The 26296-nt window shown below is 42.1% G+C and overlaps 1 long non-coding RNA gene across 2 annotated transcripts in view; it reads left to right on the top strand.

Moving 5' to 3' along the window:
- The window catches only part of LOC133258319 (uncharacterized), a 594951-nt gene that overhangs the window by 479312 nt on the left and 89343 nt on the right, over positions 1-26296 (top strand). For both annotated transcript variants that reach the window (XR_009739933.1, XR_009739929.1), the window contains exon 9: positions 24494-24653. This is a non-coding gene — a long non-coding RNA (uncharacterized LOC133258319). The remainder of the gene's footprint in view (positions 1-24493; positions 24654-26296) is intronic.

The raw sequence follows: 26296 nt of genomic DNA on the forward strand, positions 1-26296 counted from the left end.
TTTGGAATTGTTCAAGATAAAAACTGAAGTCAGAGATCTCAACCATAAATAGGTGACAGGTCAGAGCAGTAAATATGCTTTAAGAACCCAAGTGCCCCACTTAATACAATCTCAGGCTTTGAAATCAGCCCTGGCTTCCAAAAATTGGGCTTTTAACTCTGGTGGGGTATTCAGAGCTCAAACGTCATTTCTATCCTGTAGGGCTCTTGTGAAGATTAAAGGTATTTTTCACAATCACGAACCACACAGTCATGCTCAATGAATGATGCTGACCATGATTTTAATATTGTATTAAGAAACCAAGTGTAGGAGTTCTGTAAACTCCCACATGCCTCCCATTTCAACCTTCATGGTCCCAACTATTTAATTTATATAGCCTATTCCCGCAAAGCAATGCCAGTACATATACTTTTTTCTCATATTTACTGGAGATGAAATTCAGCACACCGACCATTCATCTCTTTATGAGTCACAACTTTGCCATCAACTTTTGTTTCAAATCTGAATCATTTGCATTTCCAATCATAGAATATTGGAAAAGACAGTCTTAGGGCATTTGGATTTCCTATACCTAGTGTGATTTATATTTTCTTCTTTAAATCTCTGAAATGTTTAAACGAAAAGGGGAAGGTCATGTTTGCAGGGTTTAAGTTAAATGTTGGTCTAGCTCCTACAAAGAGGAATAAAGGGCATTAGCCCTTGGGAATTTCTAGTTGGATTTCCTAGGGAGTCATAGCCCATCCTGTTGTTTCTACAAAGTGGCTTACTTGCAATCTGTTCCTGTATCTCTACTGAAATAACTAACAGAGGCCATTAGAAATTCATGGAAAAACTGTGCCTTAAATTTGTTCCCCTGTGAATTTAATTTTAGAAATTAATGAGCTTTGCTGATACGTTTTCCGAGTAAATTAGTGAAAAATTATGTAATTCTGTTTAGCTAGGTCAGGGATTCTGAGCTCCAACCTAACAGGGCATCTCTCTGCACCTGGCATGTGCTGAAGACTAGCCTCTGTTTTCCTTTGGGAGCTTCTCAGTATAATTGGCCTGCTAAATGTGAGTTGGGGCTGGGGAGGGGTTGATGAGTTTCTCATTGAGAGAATGGGAGCCAGGGAACAATGTTCTAATGGGGACTTGTGTCTTTGAAAGGGTCCCTACACTTTGTGATGAGGGTGAGGTAGGTGTGGTAACAGCGGCTGGGAAGTCCTGTTTTTATTTGTTTCTGAGGAAGTGAGTCAGTGTGAAAGATTCTCAGGCAATTAATCAATAATAATTATACCAAAGCACAGAACAGTGGAAACTTCTGTAAGAAGGACCCTGCTTCTAAGTGAACTGAATGCCCCCACTTAATGTATATCTCTTTTTAAGTCCAGAGGAATTGTGGTGCTGCTGAATGAATGGGATTAATCTTCCTGAAGATTCCTAAGCCTCTTCTGCCAGCCTGGAGGCTGTTTGTGCTCATGGTGTCTGGAGGCTGATGGACACTGAGGGCTAGCAGCCAGGCCAACTCACAGCTCTGAAGAGCTGTGTGTAGCTCCTCTGTTCATGTGTTGAGCATCTATACCATCCAGCTGTGTTATTTCCTGTAATCCTCACAACAACCCCATGGGTTATGATCACCCTGGAGCATAAATACTGTATCCAAGATCAGATGTGCAGAGTACAGGGGATCTAGAATATGACTCTAGCATGTCTACTGAAAAAGAAAACTGATCTGGGATTGTATTTACTTGGGAGTAACCATAGTTGTTTTTAAACTACCCCACACTAAAGATAACCAACTGTTAAACCCATAAATGAATTAACTGTCTCTTGAGACTCAAGATTAGATTAACATAACAACAATCCAGCACTTAACATTATTAAAAACCCACGGTGCCTAGAGATGTTTCTATTTTCCTGGGGAAGGACAGCATATTTTGTTTCAGAAGAGAAATAAATCCTTCTATTGCTCTCTTCCACCTTAGTGTTGATGGTCTGTTGTTAGCAGAGCACTTTGTGCGGCTTAAATATTCAAAGGACAAAGACTACTTTCCTGGTAGGATGTGAGAAACTCATATCGTCAGATTAATACGTGGCAGAGTAGTCTCTTATCTTTTTAGATTTAGGATATAAGGGGAGAGAATTGGAGGAAGAAAAAGATGAAGAAGGAGGAGGGGAGGGGAAGAGGAAGTGGGAAGGGGAGAGACCTGACTAATAAGTCCTCAGCCATTTGAGGTAGAGCTCATTTTGCGTAAAGGGCCAAGAAATATTTTTAAATGGAAGACTAATAATCAATTTCAATTTCTTGCATTTCTGTAGCACAAACCACATTTGCATCCTAAATCTCTAGTAAAATCTGCTACACTCAAAGTATCTTGGGTGAGTAATTTTTTGGTGGAAACAAGGAAAGGGCTGATCTCCCTGGCTGCCCTGGCATAAAGAGGAGAAAGGGGAAAGCTGCAGGGTGCCAGGCGTGACTGAGTCCCAGGGGCCCGAAGGCCAGGAGGTCACAGAGAGTGGGCGCCCTCGGGAGGTGCTGCAGTCCTCATGGGCTCACAGGGCTGCATCATGGGGCAGGGACAGGATGCAGGAGCTGTGGGTGCCGCTAGTCCCTTCCCATTTGCTTAATCAAGCTTAGGAAAGCATTTTTGAGAACTGAGGTAAGTCTGTACATATAATAAGGAGGTAAAAGAATTCTGATGAGTGGGCTCACTTTTTTCAGAAAGTTGAAATAAAACCTAAAGAAGTCTTTTTTTTTAATATTCTTTAACTTAAAAAAAATTAAATTAAGTTTAGGACCTATTCAAGTCACTGGTTATATGTAATATAGATTTATTGAATATTGTAATAGAGTATTCCATCAACTTTTAACTACACTGTAGTGTGAGCCAAGTTCTGAGCCAAGTTCTAAGACTCCCAGCTGCGGAAAACCATCTTGGTGACAATGGCCAGGGTGACTAAGGTTTTTTCAGTGTATAAAATACCCTTCTTAGAAGGAAATGGGAGAGAACAAAAATGGGAAGGAGAATAGAAAAGACGCCATCACATCCCACGTCTTCTGCATCTGCTCACCCACCCAGGCCATAAAAGCGCTCAATTCATTTCCCTGTGAGCCTCACCCCTAGTTGCCGCTGTTCACTTGCTCAGTCATGTCCGACTCTTTGTCACCCCATGGACTGCAGCATGCCAGGTTTTCCTGTCCTTCATTATCTCCAGAAGTTTGCTCAAACTCATGTCTGTTGAGTCAGGGATGCCATCCAACCATCTATTCCTCTGCCATCCCCTTCTCCTGCCTTCAATCTTTCCCAGCATCAGGGTCTTTCCCAGTGAGCCAGGTCTTTGCATCAGGTGGTCAAAGGAAAATTTCTAAATATCTAGAGAAGGGTAAACTCCAGGTGAAAGAAACAGCAGTCAGTCTACCTGACAAGGCAGAGAATGTTGCCAGTCAGGATGCTATCTGGCTGCTTGGTCATTTCTGATCAAATGAAGCCCAGGACAAGGTGGCATGCACCCATCAGTGACAGCAAATCCAGGGGGTTTGTCTCCCTGAACAAAACCAAGACACGTCACGGCGGAGAAGGGGTATGCAGCCCCAACAGGGTTTTGGCACAGTTTCCGGTACCTCTGTTAGCCCACACCATAATAAACTCGACAAGATGCTTTGACATTGTTAACCCTTTGAAAACGCAGACTCTTTTACCCATATTTTTGTCTCTAGACCCTCCCTAAGTGGTGGCAATGGGAGATCCCTTAACGATTGTTTTATAATAACAGCAGGCATTTATTAAGATAATTTATTATGTGGAGTTACATGCTTTATGTCGAAGAATGTCATTTAAGTCTCAACCAAATGTTGTGAAATAGATTGTCTAAATCCCATTTACAGATAATAAAAAAAAAAAAAGAGGCTCAAATAAATTAAGAAAATTTCCCCAAAGTCATAGAACTTTTAAATACTGAAAAAGTCAGGATGGGAATGCATGCACTCTGACTTCTCTCTAATTGCTGAATATAATTGACTAGGATAGACATGATATAAATCAAGAGATAAGCAGGGACAAGTCTATATTCCTGGTGTCTCCTACTTCTTGAAGGTCTGCTCCCCCCACCACTGCTCTCTACCAGCCTGCTCTATACCACTTTCCCATCCCAAGTCTGCCTGACCTTGAGTATTTTATCAAGTAGGACGGTGTTCAGTTCATCGCATTCTCTTTTATGTTGCACATTTGATATAGTGACTTGCAACTTGGTCCTTAACATGCTAGGCACAGGCTGTTCAAATGGAGTTCTAATAAAATGAAAGCAGAGATCAAAGCTGGAAATAGCTTACATTTATTTGGATTTCACCAGGGGAACATTAGCTCTTTATGACATTTGAAAGATGATGCTTTTATGATCTTTATATAATAGGTTTACCAAAGGACTCTGTCTTATTTAAATTCCAGTGATCCTAAAAAGAAAATTTGATTCGTGCATCCTTAGTTATCCTGCAGCTGATGGACTTGAATCATTCATGGCTTAAATTTTTTTTCATTACAAATGAAATATAGCTCAAGTATATAAGAAAAATCTGGAAGTCTGTCCTATAGGTCACTATTTAAATGGCCATGTACAGTAACATCGCCGACTCAATAGACATGAGTTTGAGCAAGCTCCAGGAATTGGTGATGGACAGGGAAGCCTGGCGCACTGAAGTCCATGGAGTCAGAAAGAGTTGGACTTGACACAGTGACTGAACTGAACTGAACTGTACAGTAACTGGCTAGATATTTTATAAGCAAATGCTCTTTCCACACCATAGTGGGAGTGATTCGATTATTTTTTCAATTATGCTTGGATACCCCAATATAACTAACAAGAGTAACAGGCAGCCTAAATTAAGTACTTTACTTTTTGAAGTAGTTAATTCTTTGAATTATTTCAGTGGAATTAAAATAACAAGAAAAAAAAAAAAAAAAAAACACCCACACTGATTACTCAAACAGTATAAACTGCCTACGTTTGCCCCACACAGTACAAAACAGGAATGTTCAGGTAAAAGGCAGAAGTAAAAGAAGCCCTCTCAAGATGAGATGTCCAAGTGGAATGCTTAGCCTCTCAGCAGTTAATCAAAGCTCTCACTCTCATTAAACACACCTAAGAGGCATTCGTTATTCTCATTAATGATCTAATGTTAATTCGAGTGTGCCAGCCTTCCAGGGAGGATAGAGATCACTGAAGCTTTAGACAAAGGACAGAGGCAACACACAGTTCGTGGTGCTTTGTGTGTCCGAAATTTTAGGACATGAGGGGAAATTTGAAATCTGTGTCGGAGGTGACACGACTGTTTACTCTGTTGCGTCGGAAATACCCACCCTCATGTCTGGCTAACATGGCAGAACCACATGAAGCAACTGCCACAGGCCCCACTCAGGCCCGTGCTTTGCAGACGGGTTGCACAGAGCCCTGGGTCACGTTCTGAGGGCTGTTTATTGACACGAGTCTATAACCCACCCTGGGACTCAGAGTAGGTCCCTAAGACTATCTGAGGTCTCCTTGGGGACAGAGGATGCTCAAGAGAGATGAGGTATCAGAGCCGTGGCACTAACTAGCTTCTATCAGAGCAGTCCATTTCACTTATTTTTGAATGATATTCCATTAATAGCTTCATTTTAAAAATTTCTAACACTAAAATTTATAAGAATAGTGTGTCTGGCTTTTTAAAAAATATCTTTCAGGTCTCAGCTTTATTATCCCCTGTTCAGAGAGATGTTTTCTGACCCTCTACCCACCCAAGATGTCTTTACCTTAGAATTCTCTTTATTACTTTCCTATACTTTACTACAGGGGTTTCCCTGGTGGTTTAAATGGTGAAGAATCTGCCTGCAATGTGGGAGACCTGGGTTCTATCACTGTGTTGGGAAGATCCCCTGGGGAAGGGCATGGCAACCCACTCCAGTATTCTTGCCTAGAGAATCCCATGGACAGAGGGGCCAGGTGGGCTACAGTCCACGGGGTTGCAGAGTCAGACACGACTGAGCCACTAAGCACAGCACACATACTTTACTACGAGCTTAATTACTTGGGGCTGGTTTTTTGCACACTGTCTGTCTCCTGTGTGGAATGGCAGCTCTGTTAGCGCAGGTGTTTCTTAACCTCCTTGATATTAGCTATATCCTTTCTGTGGTGCCTGACACATAGTAAATGCTCAATAAATATGCCATGAAGAACTGAATGAAGCACCAAGTGTATGATGAAAAGCGATAATAACTGTGCACCGCAGGACTCAGGCATGCTTGATTATGTCTGGAAGAACAGAACGGGGGATTCTCTTCTCCCCACGGATCTGTCTGCACACAGAGATGAGAGAGCATCCTAGGTAACACCCAGTGTACAGAGAAAATGAAGTTAAAGCCCTGAGGTTTGGTGCAGTTTCTGCCCATTCACACACTTGTTCCTCAGCTTCTAGGTCTTCTTTCTGTAAGATCTCAGATGTGTGCGCACACATGTGACACTTGGAACTAAACTTTTGAGACAGCCAAACCAAAGTATTTTTTTCAGTGACAGTACAGCCTGAGATCAAAGCATTATCAGGTAAGGAATAAGGAGAACAAATGCTAGAGACTGGGAAAACACATTTGTTAGCAACCAATGAACTTGGCTATCTGCTGGCTGGAGTAGCAGCTCTGGTTTCACGTTGAAACAGGTTGGGGTGAGATAAAGGGAGCGAGAGTCTTCTCCCCGGGCTCCCAGACCCTTCTTGCTGCCTCCAATGAGCACACAGACTCAGAAAGGGAACAGACCTGAAGATGTCTCTGGGTGCTCCTGACTCTGTGTGGAATCTTATGATCCTTATTTTACAGGTACCAATAGTGGGCTTGACAGAAACAAGTGGGGGTAAACAGATGCTAATTTATGAACTTACAAGTGACGCTGCTCCCTGAGAGACAACCCTGCCAATTCAGGCTGGGCTCCTTTAAAGTATTTAACTCTGATAGTGTTTGTTTGTTTGTTTTTTTCCTTAAATTAAAAAAGGATTTTGTGTTTTTTTTTACCAAATGTGTACCACTCTGCCCTTTTTTTCTGCAAGAATTGTTCCTTTGCTACCATTATTCTCAATTCACTTAGTCTTTTTAGTTCTTTGAGCAGCTCTGACTAATCAAATAATCTACCCTACCAAGAAAGATGAGTGGAAACTGACCTTGAAGTTTGATTAATTTCCAAACTAACCATGAAGGATTTAAAAAAATCAAGGACCTAAATTAACCTATGGGAAACCAAATGGTGCTTCTCAAATCCCATCAGTGAATGAGCGTTATGAATAATTGATCACCTGTATGGTTAATTATTCCCAAGTGAATGGTGTCCAACTGCAGAGTTTACATAAAGCATCCAATTAGAGTGTATAAGTTTGGTGGATGGGTTGGTGAGCAATAACTTGTCAAAGGCAAATAAAGCTCCCATCCCTCCCCCACCATGAGGCCACTTACTGGCATCAAACTGCAAGTACTAAGAGGTAGGACCCAGACTTCAATTTGTTAAAACAAAGCAGAACAAAAAATAACCCATCACCACCCATGAACCAAGAGGCTGAGTATTAATTTAGTGAAGCATTTAGAAATATTAAGAAATGGAAGTAAGAATAGGGTACTAAATAAAATTTTTACATAGGAAAATGGAAAATACATCTGATGATATGCTGCTACTGCTAAGTCGCTTCAGTCATGTCCGACTCTGTGTGACCCCATAGACAGCAGCCCACCAGGCTCCCCTGTCCCTGGGATTCTCCAGGCAAGAACACTGGAGTGGGTTGCCATTTCCTTCTTCAATGCATGAAAGTGAAAAGTGAAAAGTGAAAGTGAAGTCTCTCAGTCGTGTCTGACTCCTAGCGACACCACGGACTGCAGCCTAGCAGGCTCCTCCGTCCATGGGATTTTCCAGGCAAGAGCACCGGAGTGGGGTGCCATTGCCTTCTCCCTGATGATATGAGTAGCTTGTAAAATGCCCTATGGGAAATGGTTCCTCTGTATTTTCTTTCCTTGCTGACTTTTCAAGGTAAAAGATATTATCTTAATACAAAGAAAAAATGCACACAATTTGAAACACGAGAATAATAATAATGTGAAGATTATAAAACTCAGTCTGAGTTATGACACTGGAAAGCTGCATAATTCTCTGGCTGGACCTCTGATGTCCAAACTCTTTCCCATGATTTTTGGGAATTCCCAGAGCTCATGTCCTCCCAGTCTTTCCACCTCCAGATCCTATGCACACATATTGTGTTCTTGCGTCATCTCATGCGACACTCAGTTCTTTGGCTGTTTTCACACACACACAAAAATCCTCATATTAATGACTTCATGAGTTTGGCTGATATTAGCACAGCTAATATCTAGCTTTTCTCAGACTCCAATTACTATTCCAAGTCCCCTTTCGGTCTCACTTTCTCTATTCTTGCTGTTCCTTTAGGATTAAAAATGAGAAAATGCCTCATGAGATGAGTTTAGTAATCATTCTTTATAACAAGTTATCGTGAATATTTAAAAAAGATAAAATAGAATATAAAGTAATATAAAATAACTATGCTTTCCTTAAGAGGAATTTCCTTAAGAGTCCCTTAGATAGCAAGGAGATCAAATCGGTCAATCCTAAAGGAAATCAACCCTGAATATTCATTGGAAGGATTCATGCTGAAGCTCCAATACTTTGGTCACCTGATGCAAAGAGCTGACTCATTTGAAAAGACCTTAATGCTGGAAAAGATTGAAGGCAGGAGGAGAAAGGGACGACAGAAGATGAGATGGTTGGATGGTATCATTGACCGGATGGACATGAGTCTAAGCAAACTCTGGGAGATAGAGAAGGTCAGCAAAGCCCGGTGTGCTGTATTTCATGGGGTCGCAAGGAGTTGAACATAACTTTGTGACTGAACAACAAGAGAAATCAAAAAATCCTTTGCTCCTCATGATAATACTTACACAAAATATATCCCAATGTTATATACCAGTTTATACAATGAGCTTGTTATAAATTATTTTTTATAAAACTCTAATTAACTTTTGCCTCCTTTTAGACATTCCTTAAAAGTACTTCTATTAATTCATTCATCCAATGAACAAGAATATAGAAAATAGTAGTTATTGCCCATTTCCCTCTTCTTGTGTCTATAACTATCACCAGAAATATATCAGAGTGTCCATTTTCCTGGATACTGAAAAACATTTCAAAACATTTTGAAAATCAAAGATGAAAATTATAGCTTATAGTGCTCTCAATGGGTATATCTTCGAGTCCTAGTGAGACAGAACACTTGAATATACGCTCAGTTATCTCTGTTTCTGCCTCTAAAAATTGCCTGTTCATATGCTTTACTCATTTTAATTGAGTTTTCACATGTTTCCTATTGATTTACAATAATTCTAACCAATAAATACCATTCATCTTTTCAGATGTTCTCAGTTTATTATTTAGTTTTTAATGTTGATTTTATTTGAGTTGCTTCCTATAGCAATAAGCAGAAGACCTTTTTTACCCTCAAACTGTGCCAATGTTTAGCCACATCTGCCCCTTCTGCTGCTGCTAAGTCGCTTTAGTCATGTCCGACTCTGTGTGACCCCATAGATAGCAGCTCACCAGGCTCCCCCGTCCCTGGGATTCTCCAGGCAAGAACACTGGAGTGGGCTGCCATTTCCTTCTCCAATGCATGAAAGTGGAAAGTGAAAGTAAAGTCTCGAAGTCGTGTCCGACTCTTAGCGACCCTATGGACTGCAGCCCACCAGGCTTCCCCGTCCCTGGGATTTTCCAGGCGAGAGCACTGGAGTGGGTTGCCGTTGCCTTCTCCACATTTGCCCCTAGTAGTTTCATTTAATCCATGAGATTATATATTTGTGTATTATTTAATTAAAAATAAAATTAAAACAAATATGTTCATTATATCCTTCGCTCCTTCTCAGAATGTTAAGCAGATGTTGATTTATAGTGATTCATTTTATAGGCTAACCAGACAAGAAGAACAGATATTGTTACAGTATTCGGAGACTGTTAGAAATGTTTTATTTCTCTCCATTTATTCATGGATTTCTTTATGTCTTCCAGTAAAATTGTATACTTTTTGTATAAAATCATTATAAATCTTGCATATTATCTTTAAGTTTATTCTTACATCTTTATATCTCTATTGTTATTGTTAAGGGTCTCTTTTCCCCACAATGTTTTCTAACAAGTTGCTTATTATAGAAAATCTATTCATGCATAATTAGAGCTCTTTTAACTTCTAATTATGTTTGGTTGAATCTACTTGTTCAGGAAGATAATCATATCACTTCCTGACTGTCTATCATAATTTAACATCTCTGCTGCTGCTGCTAAGTCACTTCAGTCGTGTCCGACTCTGTGTGACCCCATTGACCGCAGCCCACCAGGCTCCCCCGTCCCTGGGATTCTCCAGGCAAGAACACTGGAGTGGGTTGCCATTTCCTTCTCCAGTGCATGCAAGTGAAGAGTGAAAGTGAAGTCGCTCAGTTGTGTCCTACTCTTAGTGACCCCATGGACTGCAGACTACCAGGCTCCTCCATCCATGGGATTGTCCAGGCAAGAGTACTGGAGTGGGGTGCCATTAACATCTCTATGACTCAGTTTCTCCTAATCTTTAAAGACAAAGTGCCCACCTGACAGCCGTGCTGTGTTGATTGAGGGAGTCAATATCTATAAAGCTCTTACCCCTGTGCTCAGCACATAGAAAACACCATAGAAGCCCGTTGTGGTGGTGGTTGTTGACATTGTTGCTATTATATTTCTTGGTGGGTTTCAGCATCCAGCACTCTTCTCAGTGTTTTGTTGTTGTTGTTGTTGTTTTTTTAGGATCAAAATGTGCCACTTCATATTCATTCTTTTCTAATCAAAAATTATTAGGACAATCTGACTAAGATTCCCTTCACTTTGCTCAGGCAGTCATTCCCCTTGCGCTCATGCAGTCACCAGATTATTGCTCCCTCTCCCACGTGTATCTTTCTCCCACCACATCTTAAATGATCTCCACTCCTCCACTGTTGCCAGGCTCCACGGGCAACTCTCCCCTCTTTTATTTTGGTCACTTCAGTCAGCATTTGTAAGAGTAAGGTTATTAAATCGTAGATTCAGAATCTCATCCTGGATCAGAAAAGACTTCTCTTCTCTTTTTACATCCTAACTACTGTTCTGATCTGTTCTTCCTAATTATCTGTAGTATCTTCTCCTACACCCCTGTATTTCTCTGTGAATCCTCTTTACTTCTTTTTCCCCTTCATGTACACTTCAAGTAAGGCTGCTGTCAACTTTAACCAAAGTAAAGAGCAATTTTAATTAAGCAAAAATAATGAGTTTATTCAAAATAACTGCAATTCGGGACAAATAATTCTATTCTGGTGAACTGTAGACAAGTCCTGGAGAAGGCAATGGCACCCCACTCCAGTATTCTTGCCTGGAAAATCCCATGGACCGAGGAGCCTGGTAGGCTGCAGACCATGGGGTTGCGAAGAGTTGGACACGACAGAGCGACTTCACTTTCACTTTTCCCTTTCATGCATTGGAGAAGGAAATGGCAACCCACTCCAGTGTTCTTGCCTGGAGAATCCCAGGGACGGGGGAGCCTGGTGGGCCACCGTCAATGGGGTCGCACAGAGTCGTACACGACTGAAGCAACTTAGCAGCAGCAGTAGACAAGTCCAGAGAATAAAGAGGAGAACAATGTTTTATAGAGGGAAGGAGGAAGTTAGGAGGTGTTGTTTTCAGCAAAAGTTCATTGGGGAAAAAGGTACGTTGCAACTCTAACCTTGAGTTAGGTTTCCCTAACACATTTTCATGGTGCTTAAAATTTTTCATGTCTTTTCTACTAGGAAAGATACAGGGTTATATGCAAACACTGTCAGAAGCATAGCCAAGGTAAAGATCCTAATTAATACCCAAGTAGAAATCTCTTACATGTCTAGTTATGTGCCAAAAGAAATCAATCAGGGGTTAGAGCAGGAAATTAAAAAGATCAGTCTGACACCAAACTCTGTCATCTTCTCCAGTTATAATAACTTCTTGTCTCAATCTGCAAGTTGTGCTTTGCTAAAATTAAATTTTAGTAGCTACAAGCAATGTGTTTAATTCATATCTATAAAAGCAAAAGAGAGCAATTTATTATCAATAAAATGTATTTTCCTCTTAATCCTTCTCTGGCATTGCTAATGAATTGTGTTGGACTAATTTTTTTTTTTAATTCCTTTCAAAGAATCACCTTCAGAGTAGAATGGAGCGCTTACTACACTAAAGACTTCAGTGGAAAATTATTTGCTATCCCTGACATGAAGTCATTGTGGAGGGAATTTTACACAAGATTCAGCCCCTCAAGCATCCCAATCAGAAAGGCAAACCAGTGCAGGGATCAAATCAAAAGTCACACAAAGGGCTTCATTTGATTGACTAGATACAGAAAGCATGTGGTTCCCAAATATCTAAATCTCTTGGCCCCCGAGGAATGGAAAATTGTTAAACCCCAGGGTTTAACAATCCTTAGCACTGAGTTAAAATCTGCTTCGAATAGATTTCTAAACATGTGTTTGGTCTAAAAATGCTATTTCAAATCAGAGGACGTTTTGCTTATAAAGTTTGCCAAGGTCAAAGGACCTTTTTAAGGACTTTTTTTTTTTCTTTTTCTTCTCCTTTCCTTGCTACTGCACACTCTAAAAAAACATTTTCTCATCGCTAGTAGGTTTCCATGTTTCATCATTTAGAATCTGCATGTCACCTTGGAGTAGGGGAGGGCCTTTTACCAGAAAAGCTTTTCCTCTGCATGTATTTATTACATTCATATCTTCATTTATATTTTTTATTGTACTTGCCCTAAATACTTTGGAATAGGCTTGAGAGGGATCAGGCAGCAGCCAGCCACAGATTCCGGACCAAATTCAACCTCTGTTCAGAATTTCCTAGATGATGGAATTGACCTAGATTCCGAGCTCCATTTGTAGTATTTTTTTAGGGACTAACTAGACCGATATGCTGGGATTTGTAAAAATTCTGAAGATTTTTGGTGACAGTGAAAAGCCTGGGGAAGGTAGGTGGGAGATTTCCGTGAAATCCCCACCCTCTCAACCTGGCTCAGGATTAAAGGGAATCACAGTTTTACTGTTCACTGAAGAGAAACAAATGCCCCATTACACATAAGGGATTAGGGCCGGGAGGAGCGTTTATACTTTCTAAATGGTCTTGCAGTTCGCCTCCGAGTGCAGAGCTGAGAGTCCTAGGCCATATTAAAATCGGAGGCCTGTCTGTGAGCTGGGATCACAAAATGAATACCACCCAGGGTGAACCATTCTTGAGAACCTCTGGGTCATACTGAAATGAGAACCTTGATCATATAATGGATTTGCAGATTTCTGTCTCAGAGTTACATACGGGAAAATATTCTTATCACACAACAGGAGAGCCCCCTCCTGAAGTTTACATAACCACCCTGCAGCAGCCTCAGACAACAGCACAGGAAGAAAGGAAAAGTATAAATTATACAGATAAGTATATACTTATACAGAAAGTACAACTTCTCTGATGACCTGGGTGAGCAACCGATGCTTTTCCTGAAAGGCAGGACTGACGTGGAGTTTGGAATACCTTGTAGCCACGCACTGTGGGTTTAGTGTGTGTGTGTGTGTGTGTGTGTGTGTGTGTGCGTGCGTGCTGTGTGAATTTCTATCTGCTGCCTCTATTTCACAAATAAATATTAACACATGTTTGGGAATGAAGAAAAGGAAGCCAGGGTCATTTTCAAATTTGCTAACTTCATACGGTGTGTGCATGTCCATAAATGTGTGTCTATGTTGACACATGGTACTTTGAAATAAATGGAAAGAAATGTATGTTCTACTTGCTATGCCTCACAATCTAAACCACCTTTAGAAGATTTATCACTTAAAGTTGACTGCTAAAAAATATTAAAACAAGTAAAGCAAATAAAATTGAAATTAACATGTGGGCTGAGTTCTCAAATATAATTTATATAGCCAATCAATAGTTATATTTTGAACACATATTCTTGAAGGGGCTTTGCAAGACACTATGCAGATGATAAAGATGAATCACAGTTGGATTCTGTTCATGGCACTTGTTCTTGTGGGGCACATGATGCTGCTTTAAACAAATGATCTCTCATATAAAAAAATAATTCATATAAAGAAACAGTATTTAAAAAGCATCATACAAAGTAGACCATTATAAATGCTGTGACAGAGACGTAAATAATACCTCCTAAGATTTTCAGGAGAGAGACTGTCTTTACTGAGCAAGGGGAGATGATCATAGAGAGCTTTCTTCTGGGCCCTGAGGGACAGATGGCCTTTGGACATCTCCAGGCAAGAACATAAGAGGACAGAATTCAGTGAGCTTCTGCCCAACACTGTACCATCTAAGGTCAGCCTCAGGCATTACTGTAAAACAGATGGAATTAGCCTTGTGTGCTTTTTTCAAACTTCCCTTTCTCTATCCTAACTAAATAGGGTGACTTGATCTGACAAACTAACTCATGCTAAAGTATTAATGGCTAATAAGGGTCAAATTCTACTTTTCCCAGATATTTATCTTTTCAGTTCAGTTCAGTCGCTCAGTCGTGTCTGACTTTGCGATCCCATGGACTGCAGCACGCCAGGCTTCCCTGTCCATCACCAACTCCTGGAGTTTACTCAAACTCATGTCCATTGAGTCAGTGATGCCATCCAACTATCTCTTCCTCTGTCATCCCTTTCTCCTCTCGCCCTTCAATCTCTCCCAGCATCAGGGTCTTTTCCAATGAGTCAGGTCTTCACATCAGGTGGCCAAAGTATTAGAGTTTCAGCTTCAGTCCTTTCAATGAATATTCGGGACTGATTTCCTTTAGGATGGACTGGTTGGATCTCCTTGCAGTCCAAGGGACTCTCAAGAGTCTTCTCTAACACCACAGTTCAAAAGCATCAATTATTCAGCATTCAAGCTTTCTTTATGTTTTAACATACTTTAATTCTTATTACTGTAAAACAGACATTCCTTGTATAAATGGCTATTCAGATATAACCTGGGCTGAAATGTGGACATGCATTTCTCTGTTTCAGTTTTGCCTCCTCATCACCCTTTTATTTGTAGTCTAGGGTAGGGCAGCCTAGATAGCCCCTTACTTGTCAGAGCTGATTCCTTAGAGTAAAGTCGGGATCTAGATTAGAATCAGACCCTGGGACTATGTCCAGGGATAAACTTCAGTGAACCTGTGGGTTGACATCTTTTAAGTGAAACCAAGGAGATAACTTTGATGTCTACTTTTATTTTAAAACCATGGGTCAATATCAAGAATTGATGTTATTAGCAGAAAAAAAAAAATAATTGAGGGATGAAATCTGGGAGGGGCAGATGGATCTGAGGTGACGTGTAGCACAGGGTTGATGCTTCTCTGACTCTGTGAGGAAAGAGTCATATACAAGTGCCTCAGCCTCAGAAATCTTGTCCTTTGTGTGGGAGGAGCTAATGAGGGTAATGGGGGGTGGGACTGGCCTGGTCTCAGTGTTAGGATTCTCTATGCCCACCATGGAGTCAGCCCAGACAAAATTAAGGTTATACAACCCTAAGTGTGGTAGAGAAGAGTGAGACATGGTTTCAGGAACATATGGAAATCATTCTTATTAGTTAAACAGAATAAAGAATGCTAATAAAAGATAAACAAATTATTTTCCTCTCAGATGTCCAGGTTGCCCTGGCAACCTTGGTGAGTACATCTGTTACCTTGGAAAGGCCCTAATATATGGCTTTATGTTCATAATATCCTCTGCTTGAATTTGGATATTTGTCCACATTCCAACACGCCTGGCCTTTGTCTTTTTTTTTTTTCCCCCTCAACACACTAGAGAGAGTTCTAGCTTTACACTCTTTCTGGTACATAGTAGATAGATACTGCTGGGGATCTGCCCAACACTGACCACTTTTCCTTCACAAATTGAAGCCTCTTCCTGTTTGGACAGCATTGTGCCAGGTCCAGAAGCAATTGTGATTGGTCTAACTCTTAACCAATCACGATCATCCTTTTTCCCTTCAGTAGAGCATGGTCCAGGGGTTGGCATCTGACTCAGACCTGGGCAATGGGATGACAAGGAAAACCTGCTGGGGCATCTAAGAAAGATTCTTCTCCCTGCCAAGTGGTATGAGTGACATAAGGAAAAACTTTTTCTCCATTCTTTGCTGCTTGAAGATGTGAATCTTGGAGGTTCAGGAGCCCCCTCTCCCTGTGGGTTTTTTTTTTTTTTTTTTTTAACCCGAGAAGAAGCACGTTTGACACACTGAGGATGGAAGAGCAGAAAGATAAGATGCCATTGATAGCACTGTGCGTGCTCAGTCGGGTGTTGTGTCCAACTCTTTGCAACCCTATGGACTGTAGCCCGTGTCAGACTCACCTCTGTCCATGGGATTCTCCAGACAATACTTGAGTGAGTTGCCATGCCCCTTCTCCAGGGAACCTTCCTGACCCAGGGATCGAATCTGCATCTCCTGCATTGCAGGCAGATTCTCTTCCCACTGAGCCACCTTGAAGTCACATTGATATAGCACTATTGAGCCATAAACTCTGGGTTTCTTGCTTAGTTAGAAAAATGGTTTAATTTTATGGCTTAATTCCTTCTTATTTAGACATTCTTTTACCTGTAATTCAATGCACTCTAAAGGATATTTCCACTGAGCTTTCAAGTGAGAAACTGGGGAAAGCTGTGAATTGATAAGGGAGTTAAAAAAAAGGCCACCAAAGTTGTAGCAAAGTTTGGATGGCATTTGATTTTGGAAGTAGGTCATTGCCTTTGTCATCTTTTCCAGTGCAGGATACAACTTTCAGGTCAGTTTTTCAAAATGGCAGGGCTTGGTCATATGATAGGTTTCAGGGTCTTGCTTCAGGATCTTCTTCTGCCTTTCTGACTTCCCCTTCTAATACATCACAAACACTGCTGTTCCTCCTTCACTTACAGGATGGCTCTTTTCAGAGGTCCTTGCCCTGATCTTCTCTCCAACTCCCTTCCTTAGCAATGCCATGTGCTGGCCAAACATTAACTCTCTTATCTTAAAAGAACAACTCTTCACCTTGGACTCCACCTTTCCTTTGTTCTCCAGACTAGAAGTTTCAATTGCCTACAGCCCATTCCTTTCTGGGTATTCCACTAGCAACAAAAACACATGTTGAACCTAAATAATCATCTACTCTGTAAATCCTGACATCTCCATATCTGATAATATCAGGATAGCACTCTGGGCTCTCACTGTTCCGGTCCTCTTGCTTCTCTCACATCACATGTCAACCACGCACTGCTGTCAATTCTGAATCCTCTCTCTTACTTCTCCCCTCCTCTCCCTTCCCTCTGCCTCAACTCTAGTTCAGCACCACGTCCTACTTGAACCTCTGTCATAGACTCACATCAAGACGTTCTTAAGAAATTTCTACCCCTTAGTCCATCTTCCAATAGCTGCAGAGTGTGCCTGCTTACTCAGAGGATTTCAAAATCAATCTCCCCTTCTCAATGAAGGATGGACTCTTTCCTGTGCTATTCTAGACCCTCTGGAACATAGCTAACATCATTTTAGGTTTAGCTCTTATAATTTATCTGTTCCTTTCCTGTGCTCCTAGTTAAGCAAATTAGAGATACCAAGGGAACATTTCATGCAAAGATGGGCTCTATAAAGGACAGAAATGGTATGGACCTAACAGAAGCAGAGGATATTAGGAAGAAGTGGCAAGAATACACAGAAGAACTATACAAAAAAGATCTTAATGACCCAGATAATCATGATGGTGTGATCACTCACTTAGAACCAGACATCCTGGAATGTGAAGTCAAGTGGGCCTTAGAAAGCATCACTATGAACAAAGCTAGTGGAGGTGATGGAATTCCAGTTGAACTATTTCAAATCCTGAAAGATGATGCTGTGAAAGTGCTGCACTCAATATGCCAGCAAATTTGGAAAACTCAGCAGTGGCCACAAGATTGGAAAAGGTCAGTTTTCATTCCAATCCCAAAGAAAGGCAATGCCAAAGAATGCTCAAACTACCGCACAATTGCATTCATCTCACACGCTAGTAAAGTAATGCTCAAAATTCTCCAAGCCAGGCTTCAGCAATACATGAACCATGAAATTCCAGATGTTCAAGCTGATTTTAGAAAAGGCAGAGGAACCAGAGATCAAATTGCCAACATCCGCTGGATCAATGAAAAAGCAAGAGAGTTCCAGAAAAACATCTATTTCTGCTTTATTGACTATGCCAAACCCTTTGACTGCATGGATCATGATAAACTGTGGAAAATTCTGAAAGAGATGGGAATACCAGACCACCTGACCTGCCTCTTGAGAAACCTATATGCAGGTCAGGAAGCAACAGTTAGAACTGGACATGGAACAACAGACTGCTTCCAAATAGGAAAAGGAGTATGTCAAGGTTGTATATTGTCACCCTGTTTATTTAACTTATATGCAGAGTACATCATGAGAATGCTGGGCTGGAAGAAGCACAAGCTGGAATCAAGATTGCCAGGAGAAATATCAATAACCTCAGATATGCAGATGACACCACCCTAATGGCAGAAAGTGAAGAGGAACTAAAAAGCCTCTTGATGAAAGTGAAAGAGGAGATTGAAAAAGTTGGCTTAAAACTCAACATTCAGAAAACGAAGATCATGGCATCTGGTCCATTCACTTCATGGGAAATAGATGGGGAAACAGTGGAAACAGTGTCAGACTTTATTTTCTGGGGGCTCCAAAATCTCTGCAGATGGTGATTGCAGCCATGAAATTAAAAGACACTTACTCCTTGGAAAGAAAGTTATAACCAACCTAGATAGCATATTAAAACGCAGAGGCATTACTTTGCCAACCAAGGTCCGTCTAGTCAAGGCTATGGTTTTTCCAGTGGTCATGTATGGATGTAAGAGTTGGACCATGAAGAAAGCTGAGCACCGAAGAATTGATGCTTTTGAAATGTGGTATTGGAGAAGACTCTTAAGAGTCCATTGGATTGCAAGGAGATCCAACCAGTCCATCCTAAAGGAGATCAGTCCTGGGTGTTCATTGGAAGGACTGATGTTGAAGCTGAAACTCCAATACTTTGGCCACCTCATGTGAAGAGTTGACTCACTGGAAAAGACCCTGATGCTGGGAGGGATTGGGAGCAGGAGGAGAAGGGGACAACAAAGGATGAGATGGCTGGATGGCATCACCAACTCAATGGACAAGAGTTTGAGTAAACTCCGGGAGCTGGTGATGGACAGGGAAGCCTGGCGTGCTGCAATTCATGGGGTTGCAAGGAGTTGGACACGACTGAGCAACTGAACTAAACTGAACTGAATGCCTCAATTAGCATTGCTTTCACCACCAGCAACCACAGTTGCTATTACTTATCTCATGTCACCATGACTGTCATTGGGCCCAGCACTGTGCTTAAGCTCTTTCATTTGACATGCAGTCACCAGACAATCACTGACCATCTGCAATGTGCTCAACACGTGTTGAAGATACAATGAAACAGAGCTTATAGCTTCATACCTTCTCTATTTTAATTCTTGCCATGATCTTCTGCAGGTAGGTATTGCTGCAGTCAATGCTGCCTTGGTGGCTCAGATGGTAAAGCATCTGCCTGCAATTCAGGAGATCTGGGTTTGATCCCTGGGTCGGGAAGATCCCCTGGAGAAGGAAATGGCAACCCACTCCAGCATTCTTGTATGGAAAAATCCCATGGTCGGAGGAGCCTGGCAGGTTGCAAAGAGTCAGACACGACTGAGTGACTTCACTTTCACTTTTAACATCATTTTAAAGATGAGTAAACTGAGGCTTAGAGCACTTAAGTAACCCAAGCAAGGACTCAGAAATAAGAAGTGCTGCTTCCGCCTCCCTCCTGGTCCAGTCCTGGGGGCCAACTACTCCATTTGTTTCTAACCCCTCACCCTCATGCTCACACATCAGCCACTGCTCCTTGAGGTGAGGGATGGTGTCGTATTTTTCTCTCTAGCCCCTATACCACTCTGCACCGTGAGTAGCATCTTTAAAGCTCGATACATTTTTGAGGTTAAATGAAATAGAAGTAAAAGCCCTTCTGACATCCGTGCTAAAGGGTGAAATCTCCCTGTCAGGCTCTCGTCATGCTGAGTAAGGGCCTCTCACAGAGTGATCAATGTCTCCTAACTGCCTGACATAGAAGACGATATGCCTTACTCACAGCTTCTAAAACAAGATTTCACTGGTTCATCTGTCCCTGTGTTCAATAAACAAGATTAACATCCACTTTAAATTCAATTGATAAGATGGTGTTAACAAACCCCACGTCCTTTCCTCTTTCCAGTATGCCCTGCTGCTCTGCTAACGTCCCATCATGTTCTGCTACAGTGCATCAAGGGCAAGATTGGTGACATGCGTTTGGAATCAGACACCAGTTATCAATTTGGAGAGTGGCTTATACATCCTGCTTCGAAATGTCCAGGGGACCAGTGGAGATTAATGTCCCTGCTGCTTTGTCCGTCTTCTCTTTACATAGAAAACCATGGAGAAATGTCCTACTTAATATAGTCAACACCATTGTCATGGAAAGTGAAAGTTGCTCAGTAGTGTCCAACTCTTTGCAACCCCGTGGACTATACCATCCACGGAATTTTCCAGGTCATAATACTGGAGTAGGTAGCCTTTCCCTTCTCCAGGAGATCTTCCCAACCCAGGGATCGAACCCAGGTCTCCAATCATGGAAAGAATCATCTTTAGCACAAATGATCAGGCTTTCATTCGTGTAGCTTCTTTCATCGCCACCTCTCCTAGGACTCAAATGACGTTTCCTTTCATTTTCTCATGTTTGACATCACAGAAAATCCAGTCCCTTCAGTTAAGAGATGAAGAAGTTTAGGGTAAGTTCTAACAGTGCCAAATGGCATGTGAAAGTCATTGATAATGGCAGAGCTTTCCTGGAATGTAAACATTTAGGGCAAAAGGTGGATCAACCATTCAACAAATATGTATTGAGTATCGACTGTCCAGAAACAATCTTTTGTGCTGGGGAGATCAAAATGAACAAGAGAGATTGCCTGCCTGTAGAGAAGTCAGATCAGCAGCCAAGATCCAGTGTGTTGTGATAACTCTTCCTAAGATGAGACCAAAACCTGTGAAGGCACGCAGGAGAGGCACTTCCATTTGGAAGCTCGAGAGAATTTTCCAGAAGAGTTAGTAGATAGGTTGCAGGAGTTGGCACATTATATATCATACAACAGAAGTAAAAGAGCCTGGAAAAGAAAGTGAAAGTCGCTCAGTCCTGTTGGATTCTTTGAAACCCCATGGACTGTACAGTCCATGGAATTCTTCAGGCCAGAATATTGCAGTGAGTAGCCTTTCCCTTCTCCAGGGTATTTTCCCAACCCAGGGATCGAACCCAGGTCTCTCCCATTGCAGGTGGATTCTTTACCATCTGAGATACCAGGGAAGCCCAAGCATACTGGAGTGGGTAGCCTATCCTTTCTCCAGGGGATCTTGCCGACCCAGGAATTGAACTGGGGTCTCCTGCATTGCAGGCAGATTCTTTACCAACTGAGCTATGAGGGAAGCCCTTAAAAGAGCCTGGGACTTGAGGAGAAATAAGGGTCAGAGACAAATGATAGAGTCAGTATGTGGGAAAGTTTTATGGAAACTAAGAAAAATATATATTTGGAATCCAGAATTATTGGCCATTGGTGCAATTTAATATATCAGTCTTGAATCAGAGATGCCAAACTAAACCATCCTTCCTACAAAATTTTAAATATAATCTACACTGTGAGAGACTAAATTTGGCCACGCAGTCTGTCACTGTTCCATGCGAAAGTGTAGTCTATGTCCCCTCCTGAGTCTGGGCAGGCTCTGTGACATTTTTGGCCAATAAAATACAGTGGGTAGTGACTCTATGACAACTTCCAGGGGTCAGTCTTGAGAGACTGGTAGTTTCCACTTTCTATCTCTTAAACTCTTACTTTTCAAATCAAGTGCTCTTACTGTGAGGAAGCCCAAGCCAAACACCCATAAAGAGATCAACAGGAGGACAAACTGAGGCCCGAAGCCAAGAGCCCCAGCTGAGCTCCCATCTGACAGCCAGAACCTCCAGCCATGTGAAAGAGTCATTTTGGAAGTGGATCATCCATCACCAGCCAACCAACCCAGCGAACACTGCATGGAATGGATGCAAGCGTGCCTTCCAAGCCCTTCCCAAACTGCAGATGAATGATTTAAGCTGCTAGGTCTGGGATGATTTGTGACACAGTAATAGATAACTGGAACTGGTGCCTACTTTAAGGAGTGATTCCTGGTACCTGGTGCACATCGTGAAGATTGCATAGATGACCTCACGGGGACATTGGGGCCGATGCAGTTTCTGGGGCAGAACTCCCTCTGTCTTGGTGGGCCACATACTAAATGAAAGCAGCTATGAAGGAAGTCGGGACTGAGAGGTGATGTCAGAAAATAATTCTGCCAGATGCTGTCTTTCAGACTCTCCATTGTGATCAGCCAGACAATAATCCCAGCTGAAACAAACACATGTTCTCAATTAGAATCTATTGATAATAATTGGGAACACAGTACACGCCAAGCCTGATCTCTACTAATTGCTATTGAGAGTCTAAAAATCTTAGTGAGAATGTGAGAGACAGTCAAGGATATTTTTTTAAAAAAACAAACGTCTGTATATTTGGCTTTTCAAAGCACTGCCACTCACCTCACTAAGCTTTCAAGAGGATTAATGAGATAGTGCTTACAAAAAGTCCTTGGATTCCAGCAGGACAAAAAATCACAAATGTTGTTAATATCAATTGACAGCCCTGAAAGTTATTTTTAAAGAAAGAAAAAAAAACAATATAAAAATTTAATAAACAAACAAATACATAGTACTAATAATTTGGTTTGTTTCTGTGACAACCATCCTTCCAGTCACCCGGGCTTGAAATCTGGGTCTCATTTTTAATAACAGTTGCAAAAATTTTAGATTCTGTCTCCACATTGTCCTTGTCTCTGCTTTCTCCTCTCCTTTCCTCTGCCACTTGCCTACAGCAGCGTCTCCACGCCTATTCTGCTGCCAGCGTCCTTAACTGGTCTCCCTGACTCCAATGTCTGGCCTTCCCAGAGCAACAGTTTCCAGACTCATTTTATGTCACTCTCCTGCTAAAACACCATCCATTGCTTCCCATGCTTTAGACGAAAGCTGAACACAGAATTTCTCGTGCCTTCTGGGGCACATCCAGAAATAGGAGTACCAACGCAAAGCCTGGGGGAAGGTGAAAACCATAGCAGGAGGCAGAAGATGCTCCTGGGACAGACAGCAGGCTGTGGACTCGGTGCTGCCCGGGGTGACTTTCCCCTTCTTGTGATGATCTGAGCTCCTGAGAAGGAGACACTGGCCCCTCCCTAGACAGAGGCGGAGGAGGACGGTAGCATCCTGCCTAATAATTGAATTAGGCACTGCTGCTGCTGCTGCTGCTTCTAAGTTGCTTCAGTCGTGTCTGACTCTGTGTGACCCCACAGACAGCAGCCCACCAGGCTCCCCCATCCCTGGGATTCTCCAGGCAAGAACACTGGAGTGGGTTGCCATTTCCTTCTCCAATGCATGAAAGTGAAAAGTGAAAGTGAAGTCGTTCAGTCGTGTCTGACTCTGTGCGACCCCATAGACAGCAGCCTACCAGGCTCCTCCGTCCATGGGATTTTCCAGGCAAGAGTACTGGAGTGGGGTGCCATCGCCTGCACCCAAGTGGGTATACTTAAAAAAAAAAAAAAAGAATTAAAGGAAGAAGCATATGGCTCTGGAAGATAATGCTGGAAGCCAGGTTCACACCACCAGCAGCTCCCTGTTGAAGAGACTGCTACTAGTTCTCCCGAGTTCAGTGATAGAAGCCTGCTGCATCACTAATGCTGTGACTTTACGTGGCGCTGTCAAGGCCAGCTAGGGAAGGTTTCCTTCCTTCAGTGCTCACTAAAGAGTTTCAGAGTGGAGGCTCCTGGGTTGCATTTAAATTGGATCCAACCCAGTAGGTCTGTTGTGCAATGTTTACATTTTTAAATTCTGTGCCAACATTTTGAAAATCTTGACTCGTCCTCTAAAAAATGACTGGTTTCCAGCTTCCTTTATATATACAAAATCAGGAGAAGGGACATTGGTCCCATGTGGTCAAAATCCACCGGCGTGAGTGTTGTCTGTCTGTTAGGACAGCGTGCTTTTCATACTCCCCATCTAACCCACTTCACTCATCTGTGTGCTTCTTGCAAGAAACACTGGAGTTCTGAGCTCTGTTTTAGGCTGTTTGGTTTCTGAGAATTCAGTTTTTCCCTTGGAAGAGATCTCTGTGTGTGAGGTGGGGTGGGGTAGCAGAGAATGAATTTGTGAACTTCACAGGATTCAGTGTGTCATGGACACTCCAGAGATGTGTTAAAGGTCACCCCAGTTCCTACTCTTGAAAGCCTCATGTACACCCTCCATTGCTCAGACATGGGACAATATGATTCCTGAATTAATCTTTTGCATTTTCTGCAGGGCGAGAGTGACAAGCCCAGAGGACAATGAGATGACCAGATCAACTCCTGTGGAGAAAAAGTGAAGCTTCCCTGAAAGTCTGGAGGAGATTTGCTCAGTAAAGGCTAGTAAGGGAGATGCTGCCATGGAGTGAGGAGGACCCCAGGGACAGCAGAATGAGGTTAGCAGCTAGAGGACACCTGGAAAGGGTGTTTGTGTGTTTTATGTTGGGCTTTAGGGGACGTCAGATTTAGCAGGCGGCTTTATCTGCTCTCTGTCCTACACTGTATTGTTTTCTAAGCTTCAGGGAAGCCTAGCAGAACATGGTGAGCTGGTGGGCTATGGAGATAGCGAAGGGGGAGGAAGGGCTGAGGCCAGACTCACACCACCAACAACTCCTTGTTGTAGAGCCTGCTGCTTGCTCGTCTTTTTTTAATAGTAGAAGCCTTGCTCTTTAGTTGGGTGCATGGTGTCTATATTTTTCAGCCTCACTTGCAGTTTGAATATGTCCATAGGATTAAATTATGATCAGCAAGATGTGAGCACAAGGACTTAAATGGAGAAACTGTGTCTTCTCTGTCTTCCTTCATCCTGCTGCTTAAAATGCAGACATAATTTAATTTCCAAGTGATGCTGGAATGTCAACATGGAGGGATCCTGGTTCCCTAGATGGTTTATGGGATAGAACTGTCATTTCAACTCTGGGTAGCCTAAATCCAACTATTCCATGAAACAGAAATAAGGTTCTGGCTTGCTTATACCTGAACCAAAATGTACTAGTCAGCTCAGGTTGCCATAAGATGCTGCCAACTAGGTAACATGCAACAGGAATTTATTTTTCCATAATTCTGATGATTGGGAAATCCAAGGTCATGGTGATGGTAGGTTGGTTTCTATAAGGCCTCTCTCCTTGGTGTGCAGACAGCTATCTTCTTGCTGTGTCCTCATATGGTCTTTCTCTGTGTATGCACACTCCTGGCATCTCTTTCTTACAAGGACACCAGTCCTATTGGATCAGGGCCCTATGATGTGGCCTCAGTTAGTTAACCTTAATAGCCTCCCTAAAGGCCCTGTTTCCAAATACAGTCACAGTGGGTTAGGGCTTCAATATATGAATTGATGTGGGATGAAGGGGGTGATAATGGGGCGGGGAAACACAGATCAGTCCTTAACACAAAATTATAGTACTTAGCTCAGTACTTGGCTAAATAAAGATAAAATTCTGTCTTCTTAATTTTCATGGATAAGGCTGCTGCTGCTGCTGCTAAGTCGCTTCAGTCTTGTCAGACTCTGTGCAACCCCAGAGACGGCAGCCCACCAGGATCCCCTGTCCCTGGGATTCTCCAGGCAAGACCACTAGAGTGGGTTGCCATTTCCTTCTCCAATGCATGAAAGTGAAAAGTGAAAGTGAAGTCACTCAGTCGTGTCCGACTCTTAGCAACCCCACGGACTACAGCCTACCAGGCTCCTCCGTCCATGGGATTTTCCAGGCAAGAGTACTGGAGCGGGGTGCCATTGCCTTCTCTGATGGGTAAGGCTGCTGCTGCTGCTGCTAAGGCTAGATAAGGACAAAAATAAACCGCAGTGATAAGAGAGATCTCACCATGTTTCAAAGTCTTGACTTTGAAATTATAAAATATTTCCTATAACCTCTGTAAGAAAATATTGTAGGTTTTTCCTTAAAGCTTAATCTGTGAGCACTGTTTAAATTTTTGATGTCTAAATTACCTTAAGGTGAACAAAACTTGAAAAAAATCTATAGAAAGAACTACTGATCCTGAAAGAAATTTAATATCTGACAACTGCTCACTAAACTCATTTCCT

This window comes from Bos javanicus, chromosome 12 (genome assembly GCF_032452875.1).
Source record: "Bos javanicus breed banteng chromosome 12, ARS-OSU_banteng_1.0, whole genome shotgun sequence".
NCBI classification, from domain to species: domain Eukaryota; kingdom Metazoa; phylum Chordata; class Mammalia; order Artiodactyla; family Bovidae; genus Bos; species Bos javanicus.